At 44.0% G+C, this 21,569-nt stretch overlaps 1 protein-coding gene and 1 pseudogene across 2 annotated transcripts in view; one reads left to right on the forward strand and one right to left on the reverse strand.

The window, feature by feature from the left end:
* Window positions 1–21,569, reverse strand: part of PRKG1 (protein kinase cGMP-dependent 1) — a 527,430-nt gene that overhangs the window by 386,305 nt on the left and 119,556 nt on the right. The window lies entirely within an intron of this gene.
* Window positions 16,900–18,555, forward strand: LOC147415359 (uncharacterized; annotated as a pseudogene).

The following is a 21,569-nucleotide window of genomic DNA, read 5'->3' on the forward strand; positions in this document are numbered from 1 at the left end:
TAAGATTTTTTTCCTTACACTCTTATCTCAGTAATCATGCTGCAGAAGTACACAGACTTCAGGGTTTTAAACCCTTTGGCTCAATCCCAGCTAACATTTCCTACAGGGGAACACTTGGAAAAATTAATCCAGATTTATCCTCAAGCCTCTGCACAGGCTCTTCTTCAGAGCAGCACAGCTTTCATGTGGTTTTCTTCATTGGCCTTGCAGGTGAGTCACACTAAATGGAGCCAGAGAGACTTTAAATCCAGACAAGAACATCCCTGCAGGGGTGTAACTCATCGTTCACCCCCTTTCTGCAGGGATTAGCTCTCCTGGATGCTCCCGCACAGCACATGGGCAGCCTGGGACTCTGTGCCTGGTGTTGCCTGTTGTTTGATCACATCCTCTGAAACAACACTGCTGAAATTTTAAATTACATCAGCCTCTGTGTTTTGTCCTCACCAAGTGCCATGTCTGAGCTCAGCTATAAGTTTTGCACCCTGGGACTTAAAAATCATCCCATTGTCTCTGTCCCAGCAAAGGTGTGTGGACAGAAATGTTACTATGGATGGAAAGTGAGGAAAAAGGTGGGGTTTTTCCCCCCAACCACTACAGTTTTAGTAGGGTCAGTCAGCACTGTTCTCCCTTCGCATTTCGGAAAAGAGAGGGTAAGGAGGAAAAGTTAGTGCCAGGCACCTCTTCCTTCACCAAAGGGAGTGCGTAAGAGAGAAACAAGGCTAGAGGAAGGACTCTTGTCTTTAGACAATACAAATTAAACAAATACAGAGAATGGGATAAACATACCAGCATGGGTAAATCTTATTCAAACTCATTTGTGTAGTCTTTAATTAAGTTAACTTGAAATAAGCGTACCAAGCCACAGGTAGCTCTACCTATAAAAAACTTCTCCAAATATATTGTTCTTGCTGGCTAATGGGGAAATCTGGATATTGCCACTGTAATAAAGGAATCAGTTCTCCTCCACATCTCCATGGTTTTCTGTTTGCCCTTTCTTTCACAGTCTCCTTTCTGAATTACTGTTTTCCTTCACATTATGAAAATGGTTAGGTCCTTCTGCAAAACAAAACAGCAGGAGGAAATGCCCTTCACTGGTTATTTCCAAGGTAAGGTTTGTATTCACATCAAAATTGAAGCTAAAGGCACGTAACACCCCTAAAATAAGCATTCAGCATGAGTTAAGCGCAGTGTGAAGAATTCTCAAAACATGCAACCTTCACTGCCAAAAGCCAGTGTAGAATTTTTTATGCTGCTGTTTTTCCTCTTCCCTAAAGTGAATTACTGTTACCAGGCAGTAGCATTATCTTTTAGCGTCTTGCCATTTACTGTTTCCTTATTAGCATTCAAGTCCACATGAGCATAATGAAATTTTTAACAGTGCAATGGCCAAACTTTTGCATAGTCAAGTCCAAAATACCAACAGACTCAAATTTCTCTCCCCTGTGTTCTACTCCCACACTAGCAGAACTGCTCCATTATTGTCATTACAAAAAAAAAAATTAAATAGTTTAGAGAGATACTGATCACCAAGTGCTTTAACTTGCAGAACCAATATACCAATAGAATTCGCTCAGATGTCACAGTATCCTCATAATGCATTCAAATACAAAAACACAGGCCATCATAGCCTGGTGACTTTTAACCAACCAAGCCATCACCTACAGGCAAACTGTTCAACATTAAAAATAAAACATAGCAGAGGGCACCGAGGCTTTCAGCATATCAAAGACACATGCAATCAAAGACATTTGGAAGTGAAATTACAGGGTAGGTGCCTATGCAACAGCAGAGAAATTATGTTGCTTCAATAAGGTAAAGATAGCAATGCACACACAGGTATGACAAGTGAAGAAAAGGTGATGCGGCTCAGTATGGGAGTGCAAGACACACCTACAAATATTTTCCTCGAAATAGCAACACATTAACTGGGATCGCTTACACTAAGCAAAAGGGGCAGCTTATTGCACTACAACTTTAGGATGCATCCAGAGACCGCGGGGTTGAAAACAAACAGACCATGTTTGCGACAGCCTTATGACACAGAATATGGGTAACTTTCATGGCCACGGTACAAAAATCTGATCACTATCCTGAGATATTCCAGTGCTGGTCCAAGAGCTGCTGATCACCCACAAGCACAAACAGGAGATGCACTGAAGGAAAGAAAAGTAAATGTTAAGGACACTCAGGAAAGAACCAAGGGAAGGGGTAGATTAGCTGAGAAGAAAGGAAAAACGGGAAAAACAATTAAAAAAACCAAGCTGAAAGAGGAGATGATGTTGTTGCTTTTTAAGCAAAGACAGTGATTAAGTAAACGAGAGACATGATTGTTTCGTGGGACATTAGAAAAGGGAGAAAGAAATTACACAGTGGAAAGTGGAAGGAGAATTGAAACAGAGAGAGAAATACTCACCAAGTAAAAACACCAGGACCTTGAAAGATACTGTCACAAATTCAGCAACAGGGGGTAAATGTTACTGGGAATATAAAGTATTTTCTTCTTCATTTCACGAGGACAAGGAGAGAAACAAATCAGGAAGTGAACGATGCTTCTATTACTCTAACAGATTCAAGAGCACATAAAATGCAAACATACCAAAGCTATTTGAAAAGGGAAAAGCGTAAGGCACAAGAGGGCAACAATTTCAAGTGTAGGAATTACAGGATCTCCTCACAACAAAACAGTGTTTCATCATGATGGCATGAGACAAAGCTGCTTCTCTCTGTTGCTGTTCAGTTTTGTCGTAGTGTGAAGAAGTTCACAGGTAGCATAAATCTTGTCCTAGCATACACAGATGGCAAAGCCATCGAGGCTTCATTTGGGCTGACAATACCATGCCAAAGAGAGGGAAGATGAACTTCATAGCTGAGCTGAACCCACCTCTGTGGCTGGGAGAGGGAGGTCCCACTCCCCATCTCCTGCCAGACTGTCCCCAAAATAAAAAAAGTTCAACAGCCCTCCAATCCACTATAGCAAAACAACTGTCTTTGAAACCTGGCTGTCAAGTGGCATCATCAAAGCAGACCATCAAGAAAACAGAGGGGCTCCTGTCCCAAGCCATGCAACCCAGAAGCAGCAGCGAGATCGAAAGTCACAGCGAGGAGAGAAGGGGCAGCCTCTGCATTTCCTAAACCCATGAGTATCCAAATTTGAGATGGACAAAATAAAGGATTTTCAACCTCAATGCAACGTTGTTGCCAGCTACCCGGCTCCAAGAGAGCTCTGCCATGGCATTAGGTAGGTTGACTGCGCATCTGCGAAAGATGCAGGATGCAAAAAGGAAAGACTCCATCACCAACTGAGATTTTCAAGCATCTGCCCATCGCTGGTACCTGAAGGAAGCACAGGACACGGCCAGAGCACACACTCTTCATCTCCACACACACAACCCAGGCAACCAGGAACAGGGGGATACCCAAGAGAAACCTTTAGAAAGAGCTTAGAGAATAGAGAGCGATCAGTCTCAAACGCAGCAGGGCACGCAGAACTGGTGGTGCACAACGGAGGGAACAGCAGTGCCTTTCCTGGGCGGCATCGACACCACAGGGTGGACATAACGCAATACGACTAGAGGTTGTTTTGAAAGCTCTCTGCAAAATACTTCAAGGGAGTGAAGGAAGCGTCAACTGTCCTCTGAAACCCATAATCCTGGAAAATAAAACTATTTGACAATCCCAGAAGACATGATGGTTCAGGTAACAGCATGAAGGGGACTGGTTCCTATGCTTTACTCTTATGTTTTGGTTACTGTAAAGTATTCCTGCGCTCTTCTACAAGAAAAGTAGCTTTTCTGTTTAACAGCTGCTTCTCATCTGGGCCAGCACCTACAAAACCTTGCAAAATTTTGCCAGCACTCAGGAAAGACAACAAGAAAGTTCACGATCCACAGCAGCTCCTGCCACTGGCAGAAACAAACACAGCTGGACCAGCCCATGAGCCCTGCACAGCACTCCTTTCCCGCCCCCGTTTTTTCTTTTTACATGACATAACCCTAATCATGACACAAAAAAAAACCCAAGGAAAAAAAAATCACAACCATGATCTTGAACCATTTGTTCACATTTCACATTTGTGCATGTGAAAATCATGAGAAGCAGCTAGAACTTTGCTTGACCTGAAACATCTCTTTGTCCCCAGCCTGGAGTAATTTCTGGGTTTGTCAAGATATGCCCTGTTTTAGTTGTCTGGGTTTTTTTTTCCTGTTATGTCTCAGTCTTCCTAAGATCCTAAAAAGGATCTCATGAGAGGAAGAAGTGGCATAAGGAAGAAAGCGGGACCGCACGTGGGCAACCAAGGAGGGTGAGGGTGCAGCAGCCAGCAGACCAGCTTCGTGGGCTGGGGAACCGCAGCCTGAGACCGCAGATGGGAAGATACACAGCATGTGCCCTTTCTGCTCATTCCCCTCGCTGTATTTAAGTGGCATAGATCATTAGTGAAACAAAGAGACAGAGTTGGCTTCCTTAAAAAAAATATATGCTATTATCAGCTGTAGCAGCTGGATCTTATCTATTCTATTGCAACTAAAAAGCTGTCAAGCTGCTCTCCTATAACAGCACACAAATCACCATCTCCACTATTTAAGCTGGAAATATCTCATTCTTTCTTACACTCCCCACTAAAGAAAGTTTTCTGAATACGAGAGCTCTTACAAGCTGAATAAAATTTTACACTAAATTAAATTAATTCAACAAATCACAGAAATCAGAGCTTCCTCCAGCTTAATGGTTAGCTTTAACTCATGGGCTTGTTACAATTCTTTTCTCTACTATAATACAATTATGTATGGCAATTAACCTGACATTTTCTTTGCAGTATCTTTTCTTTTAAACTACCTGAATGAAAAAAAGGCTTATACATGTCTCCACAATACGTTCATGACTGTTCTACCCTGCACCTTACTTACTAAACAATACAGTGCTTTGAAATCATACATAAAAAGACTGAGAGCTCTACAGACTGTGGTAGCCTTTTCTACTGTATCTCTTTTAACATTATAAGCGCATTAAATAACAGGAAGTACTTTTTATCACTTTAGTATTTGTGCATCAGTGCTAATACCATGCAAGCAACGCAGAATCGGACAGTGTTATATTGGAGCCACTGCAGCAGCTTTTCAGAAGGAAGTAAGTTTTCCATGCAACACTTGAAAGAGTAGAAGTTGCGTCCTTCTGTCAGAATATTTGATCATGAAATCCCATGAAAATTACTAAACAACATCGGAATGTCTAATTCAGCTTGCAAGTACTGTGAATTTGGAAGATTTTTAATTTTGTTATTTAATTAATATAACTGTTGTTATTATTTTAATATGATTTTGCTCTTACTAAATGTAGTCACACAAAATGTTTGCCAAACTGACAAGCCTCCTTTGCAGTTTAGCAGCCGCTAAAGCCGTGCTGCAAGATCTCTCTCACCAGCGATCGGAGGATACTCACAGAAGCATTTCAAATATGCCTGTATATACCTAACATGTGGATAAGCCTCTTGCTACTGCTTCTGTTAATGACAGGAAAGGTTTGGCAAAGGGTGTCCACAGATCAAAATTACTCCTCCTGAAAAAGAAATCAAAACCTGGAGATCTTTGCTCCTCAACTCTGCCACACTGGAAATTCAGTCAGGATGCTGCAGCACTGAGCCTATCCCTATAATAATCCAAGTCAAACACATCTTGATTCTGCAAACACTGAGTCATAGGGGTAAAGTAAAAATGAAGTTGTTAGCCTTTGTGGGCAAAAACATTCCAGTGCAAAATCCTGTGCTAGGGGTTTTTTTGTGTGTTTGTTTATTAAAGTGAGCCTTCGCGGGAAAGCACAGAAGAACAGAGAGGTTAGAGCTGCTGCTGGGGAAGGCGAAGGGGAAATGGAGCCCACAGACAGATGGCAAAACAGGCATGTATGAAACAGGTAAACTGTTCTTCATTTTAATGAGCTGTTAACATAGAAACTTGTTGCACTTTTGCTTACTGACTTTTAAATAGCCACATGAAGCATTCGTCTGTAGAGTACAGGAGACAGCAACAAGCCTACAAGTTGCAAATAACCAAGCCAAACATTTTTTAGAGTATTTACATAACTGCTGTGCCTTCCACTGTTCCCCTTAATTGGCATTTGCAGAGCTGGATTCCTGCAGTGCCGTCTGTGGAAACACAGGACCTGAGCCAGCAGCAGCAAAATGAATTTAATATAATAAACTAAAACACTGCTGCAACTGTCTTGATTGGCAAACTTGGGAACCCAGCTCAGGTACCTCCACAGGGAGAAAAAACACACTCTCAGAAATCACTAACTATTCCCATATAGGAAGACCAAAATGCACTACCTGTATTATGAAGCTCAGCTCCTCAAAACTGCAAGCAAAACTTCAACACTTTTCAAGTCCCAAAAACACAAATTGTACTCCCATCCATCCTACATACATTTCAGAGCTTGGCTACGAAAGACAAACAGCCTCAGAACCTCAGCAGGGCAGATAAAAGAACATACTGACGCTTTAGGTCCCACAAAGTGTCTGTTTTTAAAAAAGGAAATTCCAAACCAGCTAATTTGGGTGACACAGGACAGCTTTTCAGGCTGCAAAAGGCTATTTCACTTTCATACCACATAAAACTCACGCAACACACTCATTTTATAAAAAAACAACCAGTTTCGCATTAGTCCTGTTTAACAAAATGGTCTTACAGATGCTATTACAAAATAATAGGTTTCGGTAAAATACAAAACAATAAGGAATCCATCAGAAAGCACATATAAAATTTGCCGCTTGCTAGTAAACACAAAACGTCGAAGACAGATCACAATGGCTGAGAAAAGCCATCCCTTTGAATGCTTAATGTCCACAGGGACCAGCGGTTGCAATCACTAAGCTGTTTCAAACATTCGTGCAGTTTCAGGTTTGGTCGTTCAAAGCCCCAGGTGCTTCAGCAATGTTGTCATAAATCACATTTACGTGGCTTCAGCTGTGCCGCTGAGCTCTTGGCACACCCTGACTCAATGCTTTCCAGCTTGTGACATGCCATCTCCTGCCCCTCGGCGCTTTGGCCTTTTGGGATACATGCAAAGCCCAAATGCTGCAGCAGTGTCACATCCCTCATGAAGGCAAGGCATCCTGCAGCATCCTCTCCTCTATCACAAAATGTGTCCATACCGAGGGAAGAGGACATTAAATTGATGGTCTTCTGCAAAATTACCCACAGTGATGCCAAAACCCCTTTATGGAAAAGCTAATTTAGAGCCTACTGTTATACATCTACAGTTAGGTTTGTTTGCTCCATGTATGCTATTTTGTGCTGACTGACATCAAATTCCAGTTGCCAAGTTGGTAAGTATCCTACCGTGACTCTTGCAGGCTTTCCTTTTTACTACACCATCTGATCAAACTTCACCTCCTGCCCACCCCTTTTTCCAGATCATTTACGAACTCACTGAAGAGCACAAGGTTGAGCAGGGATCTCATGAAGGGCATCACTGACCACATGGAGAGAGCAGGGAAGGTCCACCATCCAGTGAACCTGCCAGCAATCTCTTTCCTTGGAGATATTCAAAAAATCAACAGAGCCAGGAGTAACTTGACTTCACATGGACGTCATCCCTGCTTTCAGCCGCAGTCTCCAGACTAGAGAGCTTCAGAGGTCTCTTTACAACCTGTATTATTCTACTATACTATGACCAGTCCCTAACACAATATCTACACAGAGGGTAATTAAAACCTCCCACTATTATTTTCTCTGCCCTCACAACCGCTCCTATCTCGCCCAGCATATCACAGTAACTGTATCATGCAATGGTTGAATGATTCACTGGAGGGTCCAGACTTTTTTTTTTTTTTTTTAATCCAGGAGCCAGTGAGACTTGCAGATACAGATAACTCACGTACTTCTTTACTATGCCACTCTGCCCCCAATGCACTCCATCAGCCCCATGTAACACCAGCTCTCCTATTAGCACACGACCTGTCACCAAGTGTGGAGAGGCCTCTTATACATCAAGGTCCCCAGTGCAAACCAGGCACACCTGTTCAGCTGCCCAGTTACTCGGGCTTCTGGCACATTGGCAGGGACACATATAGCTTTGATTCTCCCTTGGCTGCCCTGCTTAAATGAGATTACACTTGTTGAAATTGCTCTTTGCATTTTATTATTTGAAATGTATTAACTTCTGCCCTATTCCCTCCTTTTTTTTTCCTGAATAGAGCTCTTGATGACTTTGTTTCTAAAGAACATGTACTAACAGTTCATCCACCCCTTTTCTATTTTGAAACTCCCGTATCAAGTCAAACTGCTGGAAGAACTTCGTGAGGGAAGGAGAGATGAAAAGATGAGGTCTTGGCTTGTTCCCTCTAATCTCAATCAACTGAGGATCCTCCTTCCCCAGCCTGACCAAAACTCTGCCCCAAAGCCCCCTTCTCCCAGTGGTCTTCCTGCACTGAAATGCTCCACCTTCTCCGCAGCTTTAATTTACATTTCATAAACCTTGAATGTATCGCTGCTTCACTAGAAGAGAGCCCTGGCCTTCCCAAGCGGCTGCTCCATTCTCATCACCATTTCAGCAGCCCCATCTGATTTGTCTTCCCTGTTTCATGTGCATCTTACCCCACTCCAGCTTTTCCAGAGAAACAGCTCCATCCTCCCTGTCCTCCTACCCCAAAGCTCCCACTGCAGCTCAACCCACTCCTTGGCCAGACACCAGCTACTTTCAACGTGCACATTTATATCTGAACATTACTAAAATCTACTAAATTAGACCCAAAATCAAGTTCTAAACACTTTTTTTTTTTTTTACAATTCTACTGCTCTAGGTTCGCATGAACTTTGCATCTATCTCCTCTCTTAAATTTCCTTGGGACTGGATGCTTAACTCTCTCAAAACATCTTTAAATATCAGCTTTAATCCAAAAACAGAGCAAACCATCCCAAGTAAAACTTTAAAATTGCCCATTAGCAAGAAAACTCTCTGAATTCAGAGCTGTACTGAAGAACACAGAGAGAAATCCCAACTGAAAGAGAAGAAGAATAAAAGGAGGACAATATATCCCTGGAAATGCATCTTGTGGTCATTCTTAAATGCCACTATGCTGCATTATTTTACCTGATCCAAATTCTTCACTCCCACTTGTGAACATCCACCAATTTGATCAACACATAATGCAACCAGAACAGCACCCAAGCATGCACGTCTGTGCTTTGTAACACAACTACAATGTCACACAAAATTTCTACACACCAGTACTTTTTTTAAAGAAAATAAATATTTCAGAAAAGGCTGCTTTCACTCCCGGTGCACAGTTCAACAGTCCTGCATGGCACTCATGAGCTGCCTCACTGATACAGTGAGTCACACACAGTCTTGCCAGCGGCCAAAAAATATTGGTGAGCCTCATTCAGACAGATGAGCTTTGGCAGGTCTGACACTAGGAACACGCCTGGGGAGCTCACTTAGTTAAATACTAGCTCTGTTTCAGCAATTACATCCAATACTGCTTACAATTGACAGCACCTTTCTATAAGTGCCTCAAAATGGAAGCATCTTCACTAATGCTGCCGAGAAGTAACACACATGTTAAATAAAGGGTCTGCAGTATCTTGAATTACTCTGGTTTTACCAGCCTGCAGAGATGTGCCCTGATCCATATATCAAGGCAGTTTTGGCTTTGCTCATTCCTGCCCTCATAACCAGAAAAAAAGTTAAAGATGGGGCTGGGTACATCCTACACTCCTTGTAATTGAAGAGAAGCCTCTTGATAGGTTATCTGAGTTGGAAATAAAAGGTAAAACAAACAATTCCTCATCTTCAGGCAGGCTATGTGGAGGGGGTTTGTGTTGGGTTTTTTTTTCCTAAATGAATTCTTTTCATCAAACTCCAGACACAAATGCCTCACTCTCCAGAAAAAATATTCATTGCTTGAAATGCTAGAAAATGTTTTGGGTTTTTTTTTCCAAATGAATAAGGTAATACATCTTAAAGCTGGATTACGTGCTAATTATAACAGTGTCATATATTGTAAACCTTGAATCCTCTGTGATACAGGCCTGTATACCAAAAGAGATGCTACTACACTGTCTGACATGCTAAAAAGCATACTAATTAGCTTTCTTAACAACTAAAACACAATAATAGGAAATTGATTTAATACAATCTGATCTACTGGAAATCACAAATGCAAATAAACAGCTCCTTAACGAAAGGGATCACAACTCGCACTTTTAAGGCACGGTAGGTAAGAAGGTGCATGTCTTGGTAATGGAGCTCTGGTCTCAACTTTGCTAGTGTTTCTCAAGTTCTTAATCTTTAATACTGGAGGTGTATTAAAGACTGTTAGAATAACAAAACTCCCTTCAGAAACTGAGAATCAATTGAAAGGCAATTTGCATTACAACAAACTATTTCCTGCAGAGAAAGAGAACAGCTCTGAGAAATAAGAAATGCAACTACCTGCTATCACTATTACAGTGCCTATGTGTGCATATACACGCATTTCCACACAAATGCTAACGGAGGCACAATTAAATATTCATGCTGTCATCTCCTGTGCATAGCACGGGTTGTAGTGCAGTAGTGGTTTGCTGTAATCAAGAGCAACACAAGTCAGTTGGCATCATGCTCCTATCTGATGCTTAGAGAGCATTGCTAGTGATCTGGCTTCTTCAGAGACATGTAACAGCTACAGATATAATTATTACTCTACTTTGCTGAACTGAGAAATAACACAGGTTGTTCTCTTTTACATGCAACTAGCTGGCACAGATTCAGCAGCCGCTGAATTTCCGTACATCAGAGAAAAATAACTGCTCTGCCTTGCTACAGTTCTTCCAAGTATTTACATGTCAAGACACACATTTGATTCTACCTTTCAAAATAAAAACAAAAAAAAAGCACATTAAACAAAAAAGTCAGTACACCTTTCCAGGAAACCTGTAACTTGGCAATGATGAGACTGTGTGTGGTGCTGAGCTGGAGTACCTCTGTAGCTGCCATCACTGCGCTGCAGCCAGCCACACCTGCACAGGCTATTATTAGTTACCAGTTGCTAGCAACACTTCGAAGCTCATCTGACACACATTTCTCCTACGTTGCTGGTAAGGTTTCCAAGTGTAGAAACAAAGACTTCTGGCACGATATATTTGGGTAGCTTTCAAACTAAGTTAAGAGAATTGCTTTAATGAGCTTGGGAAGTGATGACATGTGGCAAATTGGGAAGTTGTTATGCAATTTGTGGCGCACATCTTCACGTATATATTGGACAACTGAACTGAATCCAGGCAGTTAGAGCACTGCAAACTTTGGCTTGAACCAGTCGTGTAGCTCCTGATGTGCAAGGGAATACTACGTCTAGATTTCATCCCTACAGACTAGCAGAGTAGCAATGCCACAGGAAAGGCATGACAAAAAATGGTCAATGAAAGCACAACAGCACAGAAAAGTTCTTTACCCTTTCAGCAGCTACCTGTTTCATTTTCTTCCCCATGCCAAGTTCCAGGCAAGGGAGTATTCCTGTACTCGGCAGCTCTGTGGAGCACAGAGAGAAAGGCATTCAAGCAGACACAGACAGACAGACTGGGATCTCTGAGGAGCTGCCTACAGGGGGACATCACAACAGAGCAGACAGCACATACTTATGGCAACAGAAAGCTGAATCCACATAAACACGCTCCTCTTGGGACACTCTTACCCAGTGTGCATTAATCAGCCTTCAAAAGTTTATCATAAGAAAGACAGATCTGTTCCAAGGGACACTCCCCATATAGCTTTCAAATTTTTATTCAATTATACATACTTACATTTGAGCTATTTGCCCTTAGTTTGGTGTTAAGCCTGTTCAAAACAAAGGTTGATTCAACACTCTTTGCTCACTTCATGCCCCACTGTTCTTGCAGCATTTCCAGATATTTTTTATATATGCTTATTTGAGAACCTCTCCGTTTTTCGTCTACAAGCAAATAAGGGATGGATCCGTCTAGGTCAACCTAAAGTATCTGTCTTTAAGAAACACCACAGATATACATGCAACTAAACTTGATACAAAACCTATTGCTGTACTCAAAAACCTACACTACTTCTCAGCTTGGTGTTACCTCCTACAGCTTTTAAAGAGCTGAAAGACCAATAAGCATAAAACATTAAGCTCCATGGACAAAATTTTGGATGGATCTATCCCTCCACTGGTTTGAGCCTGAACAAGCTTCACCAATAACTCATAGTATTTAGTCTTGCTAGCCATATTTTGAAAGATAAACCCAACCTAATCATACACGTTAGGTCAAGGTACTGAAAGACCCCAAGACTTGAGCCATCCCATGGTTGTAATCCAAGATCTCACAAGGTCACAAGGCAGGCAACTTCAAACATTTCAAAACAAATCAGTTTGCATTCTACTGACCACCGAGAAGCCTTTGTCACATAAATAAAATCCCACTGAGACAGCACCAATAGCAAAAGCAAGTGACTGTCCTCTAGCAAAAAAGGATTTGCATGCTTTCTGGGCATTAGCAGCTGAGACAAACCCTGTAAGGGGCTGCCACCTACCAACCTAAAACCCCTTGAAGACGATTGGCACACATAATCACTTTTTTAAAAGTCCCCCAAGCTCCCAAACCATTTGCAGATTTTTAAAACACTGACCTCAAGTCTTCATCTCCAATATACATGAATACAAACATGTTTCTAGGGACTAATTTTAAACATGAAGCAGAGTTCGCCCAACAGAGAAGGAGCTGAGCTACAGCATTTAATACTCCTGTTTCACTTACTACCAGCTTCCAGCAAACAGCCTGCATGAAATTCATATCCTGTTTAGTATCTTCAAATCCCTAAGCAGTCTGAGGCCTGGTCTTTGTTTCTGGTCCTTGGTTTTTTGGGAGTAGAAGGGAAATTAAGGATTTCACATGCGCAGTCCCCACCGGCAGCTTGGATCAAAGATGCTAGCTGGGAAGCAAACGCTCTGCCCTGCAGATGTGCATGTGGAGGGAGCCACTTCTCTTGAAGGATGCCACGTAAAGGCTGACAGCTTTGCCACAGAGGCAGAGAATTCACAAGGGGAAATCTAGATCAGATCTAAACATCTTTAAGTTTCCTGCCTCCACAAGTCTATAACTCGAACAGTGTTTCAGACCACAGCTGAGTAGAGGGATAATATTGCAGTTCTCCAATCAACATGGAAAAGTCTGCAAGAATCTGCACTATTATCCTGGTACTACAGAGCAAAAGACATCCATATCAGCTGAAAGCTGTACTGCATCTACTCTGCTATGCCAGTTAATACCTAGAATTTATGATGCTTCTAAGAGCCATCCACAAATTGCAGCATAAACATATCCTGTGCCCCGTAACCCAAAAGTCAGCCAATGCATGTGTGGTATCTGTGACCATCATGTACTTATAGGGAATACTGCAGGGCAAAAGTCAACTTGCTGTTTGCTGATCTCAGTGCATTTTCAAAGATAACAAAAGTGGCGTCATTTTCAAAGATAACAAAAGTGGCATCATTTTCACAATCCGTAGTCAACTACAGTGGGCTATTCTCTTAGCCAGTTGTATGTTATTCTGGGTTTTTACAAACCTTTTAAAGGAAGGAAAAATATGCATGTAATTGGCTTATAAGGTCTCTGTGGGGTTAAAAAGAAGATGGGGAAAAAAACAAGGAAGCCTTACCTTAGTATGAAAGTCATTTTCATGGCCCACTTTTTCAGCTGTGGAACATTTATTTTGGAAAATAGTCACTTATAAGTAAATTCTAGGGGATTTTTTTTTCCTCTTACAACAATAAATACTTCCTGTGAACTAGCGTTTTGAAAATCTCAACAGGTTTAGAAGTTCAGTTTTGTACAGATAATCATCCAAAAGATGAAGTAAGTATCAAGGCTCCTTTGATATTCACACCAGACTGGAAATCCTAGGAGAAAAAGCTCTCTTGCAAGATTTCCTGTATTCCTAAATTTTTGCCAAGGTGGAAATAGCTTACTCCTTTTTCACAGCAGTTCAGTGTTTTTACTTCCAGCTTACCAGCAAATGAGAGACACGAACAATTTAAAGGAAGCAATCCAATGAAGAGATTAGTTTGCACATACAAGAGTACGCTGGAAAAACGCTTGGGAAGACTGAGGCTTATGACAGTTTCTCAGAGTTAAAAACGGGTGCTGGCTCATTAAAAATTTGAGGTGGTGGGCACTGAACAACGTGGCCATTGTTTGCATTGGGCTGCTCTCCCTTACAGAAAAAGCTGGCCGAAAACAGGGTTTAGTCTCCCAAGCTAAAGGATCCAACAGCAGAGAGATTTTCTCAGCCAGAGGACCATGACCTTGCAGAAGCCCAGATCTGCAGATCAAACAGGTGTGCTAACTAAATATTTGATATCAAGCCCAAAACACCCTCATGTCCTTCAACCAAATATGGATGCTAACCTAGAGCCTCCTGCTACATTTCTCTGCCACAATGGGTTAAGACAAGATTTTGTGTGTCAGTCTCTTTTCCTATACCTTGCAGAAAAGGACTGAAAACTGGAGAAGTTTTGTCTGATGCTCACTTTGAAGCACAAGTTCTGCTGCAGGGTTCTATCACCCCAGCCTAACGTGCGCAACCTCAACAAAGGGCTCCCAGTAACGAGCAACAGTGCAAAAGGACCCACTGGTTCTTCAGTGAGACACTGCAGCAACCAACCCTCTGAAATGAAAGACAGAGGAAATTAAGGAACCAAATGCCAAGCCACATTTTATTAATGTCATCCATGGTCTCAGAAGGCCGAAAACTTGCTTGAGTCACGGGACTGTCTGCAATACTGCACCAATACTTCTGCAGGTTTTTGTAACAATGGAAAAGCTCCAAGCTGTTTCAAAGCATGAAGGAAATTCGAATCGCAACTCCTGTTCTCTGGGAAGGGAGAAGGAAGGCAACTCAATTATCTCCCCAGACAGGAGGATGAGCTTTGTATGAGCAATCAGCGTATCTAGACAGCTGAGGATATCAGACACCAGCCAAACTTGGGCCCTGCTTCATTTACATGCTCGGGCACACCCCACACAGCTCAAACAACATACTTCACTGAAGTTATTAGCAACAGGGAAAGGAGGGTGTGAGACTTGGGCCCTGCTTTTGACTTTCATTTGCACACAGACAACTTAATAATCATCAGGTGAGGAATGAATGAGAAAACACAAACCTGACCCTGCCAGAGAACAATCCTCCCAGGCTAAGTGCTGTCTTGGAGGAATGTGAAATTAAAACACAGAGGGAAGGGCTAATTTCAGATAAAACCCACACTTTTTACCAGTTTTTTTACTTTTCTATTATTATACTTATATACTCACTGTGGGTTAATGCATTGGAAATGGGAGAAATCTAGCTGTTAGGTGTCACTGGGTGCCCTCCAGCAAAGGGAAATCAGCCATCAGGTAACCAAACCTCTTCAGTTTATCAAGGAAGTATGATCCCCGTTGCTCTTCTACAGTGAAGAAGCGCTGCCCTTCTTTTAGGTTCTCCATGGTTTAATTTTATAGCATGGTTTAATTTTATAGCAAAGATGCTTAGATGCATCTCAAATAACGGGGTTTTTTTTAACCTTGCGCTGTGGGGCCACCCAGAAAAGTTCACTCTTGGTTTAAAACAATAGTAGAAAGGCGCAGTTCAAGAAAACACTGAACCAATGTATGCTTGCAAGGAAAACAACTGCATTCTTAGCAGTGACCTCCTACGATCCAAAAGGCTCACGTTGATGCCTTTCACTGAGCAGCCCTTCCACTTTAGCACATTAATGACACGCCCACACAGAACTCACTCAGCCTTCAGAGAAAGCAGCCAGCGGAGCTCTCCTTCACCCGGGGACCACAGCGCTGCCGCCACCACAGCTCCACTCCAACAGCCAAGTTGGGCTCATAGCCGCAGGCTTTTATAGACAGCGGCCACGTTCTCTTCTTACACGTCACTGGTATGCACAGCGGGTCACTGTGACGGGCCAGGGCAGCGGGGACGCCTTTACAGCAGCAGGTACGTGAGCAGCGCGTGGCCGCCTGCCCCACAAGCTGGCGCCCGGGGGGTTAGCAGCAGCGGGTCCTGCTCCCCGCCCCCCGGGCGCCATCTTGTGGCGCAGGCGGCCCTGAGCTCCACAACGGGCATTTTAGAGGCCCTCTGGAGAAGCCCGAAGGCGCCTTTTCTTTTTGCCTTTTTTTTTTTTTTTTAGACTGTAATGGGTCTGCCTGAGATGCAGCCCTCACCGTGCTGTGCAGTGGTAGCTAGATAACACACCAGTGTTTTGACTGCTGCTGAGCACGGCTCACACAGCACCGAGGCTGCTTCCCCAACATTTCCCCAGTAGGCTGGGGGTGCGTAAAAACTTGGGAGGGGATATAGCCAGGACAGCTGGCCCAGACTGACCAAAGGGATATTCCATACCACATGACGTCTGCTCAGCAATATAAGCTGGGGAAAACAGGAAGGGGGGGACACACATTTGTTTCGCATTTGTCGTCCGGAGCAACCACTGAGCGTACCGGAGCCCTACTTCCCAGAAAGTGGCTGGACATCGCCTGCTGATGGGAAGTAGAGAATAAGATCTTTTGTTTTGCTTTTGCTTCCGCGCGTGGCTTTTGCTTCATTAAACTGTCTTTATCTGACCCACGTGCCCGTTGTTATATTTTCTCTCCCCTGTCCAGCTGAGGGTGTGAGAGTGATGGAGTGGCTTTGGTGGGCACCTGGCATCTGGCCAGGGCCAAACCACCACAGTCCTTTTGGCGCCCAACGTGGGGCACGATAACGACAGTTTTGTATTAAGTGTGCTGTAGCTGTAGTAGCCATTAAGTGGCAAACTCCTGTGCAGGTCACGGAGTTTGTGAGGTGCAGTGCTTATCTCTTTATTTTGCTCTGCTTGGGAACATGCTAGCACAAACAATAGCTATGTGCTCTTGCCTGGTATTGATGGCCTTATTGTGCTTCGGGAGCTGTATTGTGGAGAAGATGAGAGAACCCATCTCGCTCTCCCTACCCGGGATTGGTGTGGATGATTTTATTACGCAGGCTCCCAAGGTTCTTGTTCACTCTTACGTGAGTTGTTTAATACTACTCATTAATACTTTTGGCATGGTATGGTTTCTGTGGAATCTGGCATCATCCTGGTATAAGAGAAGACAGCTTTTGGGTCAGGCAACGCTGAAAAGTGCCCTGAAGCGGCCGGTCCCTGGGTGGCAAGGTGTGTGGAAGGATTTGGGCAGATTCTTAGGATGGTTATCACCTCCCATAACCTGGGACTTCACACCTGAACAGGCAAGCGATTCTGGCAAACTAACACACCAACTGATAGAAGGGTGCCTTCCCTACCCCAATGAAAACCAGCAGCTTCTAGCTCTGTACTGGGGCCTGGCCTGTGCCTATCGAGCCACAGTTCAATACTCTCAGAGGACTGTGGCTGAGGCAGGGACCCAAACTACATCTGAGGACACCATGTCTGAGATAGGAACCCAAACAACGACGACTACAGTAATTGCCCCAGTAGTGAAGAAGAAACAGTGGATAAGAAAATCAACAGGTCCATATCCTCGATTAACAAGGGAGGAAGAAGTATCTGATCAAGAAGCCGGTCCTTCACCAAAGAAACTGGAGGAAGAAGTAAGAGAAATCAAACAGGAAGCAGAAATTACTTGGTCCTTAACCTCATCAGAACTTTGAGACATGTGGAAAGATTACAGCCGCCAGCCAGGTGAACGCATTGCTGCCTGGATGCTCCGATGCTGGGATAACGGGGCTGACAGTCAGCAGCTGGAAGGTAGGGAAGCCCAACAGCTAGGATCCCTTGCTAGAGACCGGGGAATTGAGAGAGGAATTGGAAAAGAGACAGCAATTTACAGTCTCTGGAGACGGCTGCTCTCAAGTGTTAAGGCAAGATATCCATTCAAGGAAGATCTTGCAACCTCACCAGGAAAGTGGACTACTGCAGATGAAGACATCCAGTACCTGAGAGAACTAGCGGTGCTGGAAATAATCTACAGCGATCTGGACAAAGGTGAAGTCCCCAAAGATCCAGAGGATGTCCTGTGCACATGGGCCATGTGGAGGAAGGTGGTTCAAAGTGCCCCTGTGTCATATTCTAGCAGCTTGGCTTCAATGTATTACCCAGATATGGATACACTGACAGTGGAAAGAGTATCTGCTTGGCTCTGAAACTTTCAAGAAAAACTGTGTACCTCATTCTTACAGGACAGCACCTTAGCTGTCAGGGGTGCTCCAAGAAGACAGTCCTCTCCTGCGCCAGTCAGAGGGAAAGGAAGCCCTAGACATATGCCACGTGGTGCACTCTCCTTTTTCCCGCATGACCAGAGGGAGGACATGAGGAAGTGGGATGGTGAACCCACCTCCAAGCTGGAAGCCCTCGTATGTAAACTGAGAGGGAAGACAGCTGTTAAGAAGGGATCACCCAAGAAGGCTGTCAGCGTAGTTTCTGCAAAGACATAAGAAAGCAATCAGCGATCTCCCAGACATAAAAGAACTGAGATCACCTTCCTTGATCCTGATGAGGGAACTTCTGGTCTGGCACTGCAAAGGTCAGACAGCAAATATTCAGATGAGGAACAGGAATAGAGGGTCCCTGCTTTCAGCCAGGAGAAGGAAAGGGATGACCAAGTTTACTGGACTATGTGGATCCGATGGCCTGGGACATTAGACCCACAGAAGTATAAAGCTTTAGTAGATACTGGTGCACAGTGTACGCTGGTGCTATCAGGGTATAGGGGCACAGAACCCATCTGGATCTCAGGAGTGACAGGGGGATGCCAAGAATTATCTGTATTGGAGGCTGAGGTGAGCCTAACAGGGGACGAATGGGAAAAGCACCCCATTGTGACTGGGCCAGAGGCCCCTTGTATCCTCAGTTAGACTACCTCAAGAGAGGGTATTTCAAGGACCCAAAGGGATATCGATGAGGTTTTGATGTGGCCACTGTGAACACCAAGAAGATCAAACAGCTATCTACCCTGCCTGGCCTCTCAGAGGATCCATTCATTGTGGGATTGCTGCAAGTTGAAGAACAGCAGGTGCCAATTGCTACCAGGACGGTGCACCGACAGCAATATCGCACCAACCGAGACTCCTTAGCTCCCATTCGTGAGTTGATTCATCAACTGGAGAGACAAGGAGTCATCAGCAAGACTCATTCACCTTTTAATAGCCCCACGTGGCCAGTGCAAAAGTCTGATGGACGGTGGAAGTTAACAGTAGACTATCGTGGCCTGAACAAAGTGACACCACCATTGAGTGCTGCTGTACCAGATACGCTAGAGCTCCAATATGAACTGCAGTCGAAGGCAGCAAAGTGGTATGCTACAATTGATATTGCCAATGTGTTTTTCTTAATTCCTTTGGCAGCAGAGTGCAGGCCACAGTTTGCTTTCACATGGAGGGGTATCCAATATACCTGGAATCGACTGCCCCGGGGTGGAAGCACAGCCCTACTATTTTTCATGGACTAATGCAAACCACTGGAAAAGGGTGATGCCCCTGAACATTTACAATACATTGATGACATCATCGTGTGGGGCGATAAGGCAGAAGAAATGTTTGAGAAGGGAAAAAAAGTAATTCAAATTCTTCTGAAAGCTGGCTTCACCATAAAGAAAAACAAAGTTAAAGGACCTGTACAGGAGATTTAGTTCTTAGGAATAAAATGGCAGGATGGACGCCGTCATGTGCCTATGGACGCGATCAACAAGATAGCAACTATGTCTCCACCAGCTAACAAAAAAGGAAACACAAGCTTTCCTAGGCCCTATGGCGTTCTGGAGGATGCATATTCCAGGTTATAGTCAGCTTGTGAGTCCTCTCTATCAAGTAAAACGAGAGAAGAACTGTTTTGAGTGGGGCTCTGAGCAACAACAAGCCTTTGAGCATATCAAACAGGAAATAGCTCATGTGGCAACTCTTGGGCCTGTCCAGACAGGACCAACTGTGCAACATGTACTGTACACTGCAGCTGGGGAGCATGGTCTCACCTGGAGCCTCTGGCAGAAAACATCAGGAGAAACTCGAGGTCGACCATTAGGGTTTTGGAGCCGAGGATATCGAGGATCAGAAGCTCACTACACCCCAACTGAAAAGGAGATACTAGCAGCATATGAGGGGGTTCGAGCTGCTTCAGAAGTTGTTGGTACAGAAGCATCTCTCCTCTTGGCACCACGATTGCCTGTGTTACACTGGATGTTCAAAGGAGATATGCCTTTTACGCATCACGCAACCAGCGCTACATGGAGTAAGTGGGTAGCATTGATCACCCAATGAGCTCGACTGGGAAAACCCAACTGTCTAGGAATCCTGGAAGAAATCATGGACTGGCCAGAAGCCAGAGATTTTGGAGCATTGCCTGAGGAGATGGCTCGTGCCCAAGAGGCACCACCATATAATGAGTTATCAGAAGATGAAAGGCATTATGCTTTGTTTACGGATGGATCCTGTCGTGTGGTAGGAAACCATCAGAAGTGGAAAGCTGCTGTGTGGAATCCCACACGACAAGTCATTGAGGCTGCTGAAGGAGAAGGCGAGTCAAGTCAATTTGCAGAGGTAAAAGCTATCCAACTAGCCCTGGAGATTGCGGAGAGAGAAAAGTGGCCAGTACTTTATCTCTATACCGATTCCTGGATGGTGGCTAATGCCCTGTGGGGTTGGTTACAGCAGTGGAAGAACACTAACTGGCAGCAGAGGGGTAAACCCATCTGGGCTGCTGCACTGTGGCAGGATGTTGCTGCCCGGGTAGAAAACATGACTCTAAAGGTACGTCATGTATATGCTCACATGCCCAAAAGCTGTGCCACAGAAGAACATCACAACAACAAACAGGTAGACAAGGCTGCCAAAATTGAAGTAGCTCAGGTGGACCTGGACTGGGAGCGTAAGGGTGAGCTATTTGTAGCTTGATGGGCCCATGAAACATCCGGACATCTCGGAAGAGATGCAACATACAGATTGGCTGGTGATCGAGGGGTGGACCTGATCATGGAGGCCATTATGCAAGTTATGCATGAATGCGAAACACGTGCTGCAATCAAGCGAGCCACACGAGTAAAATCTCCCTGGAATAGAGGGTGGTGGCTGGGTTTTCTATATGCTGAGGCCTGGCAAATTGACTATATTGGACACTGCCACGAACACATCAAGGCAAGCGCTACATACTCACCATGGTGGAAGCAGCTACTGGTTGGCTAGAAACATACCCTGTAAACCATGCCACTGCCCAAAACACCATCTTAGGCCTCGAAAGGCAAATTTTGTGGTGACATGGCACCCCAGAAAGAACTGAATCAGACAATGGGACACATTTCCGAAATAACTTAATAAACGCCTGAGCAGAGAAACATTGCATTGAGTGAGTGTATCATATCCCCTATCGCTCACAAGCTTCTGGAAAGATTGAATGATATAATGGACTGTTAAAGACTATGTTGAAAGCATTGGGCCATGGAGCATGGAAGCACTGGGACGTAAGTTTAGCAGAAGCCACTTGGCTAGTTAATACCAGAGGATTTGCTAACCACCCTGGTTCTGCCCAAACAAAACCTCTACATACTGTGGGAGGAGATAAAGTCCCAGTAGTGCATACAAGAAAG

This window comes from Leptosomus discolor, chromosome 6, assembly GCF_034619465.1.
Source record: "Leptosomus discolor isolate bLepDis1 chromosome 6, bLepDis1.hap2, whole genome shotgun sequence".
NCBI lineage: Eukaryota > Metazoa > Chordata > Aves > Leptosomiformes > Leptosomidae > Leptosomus > Leptosomus discolor.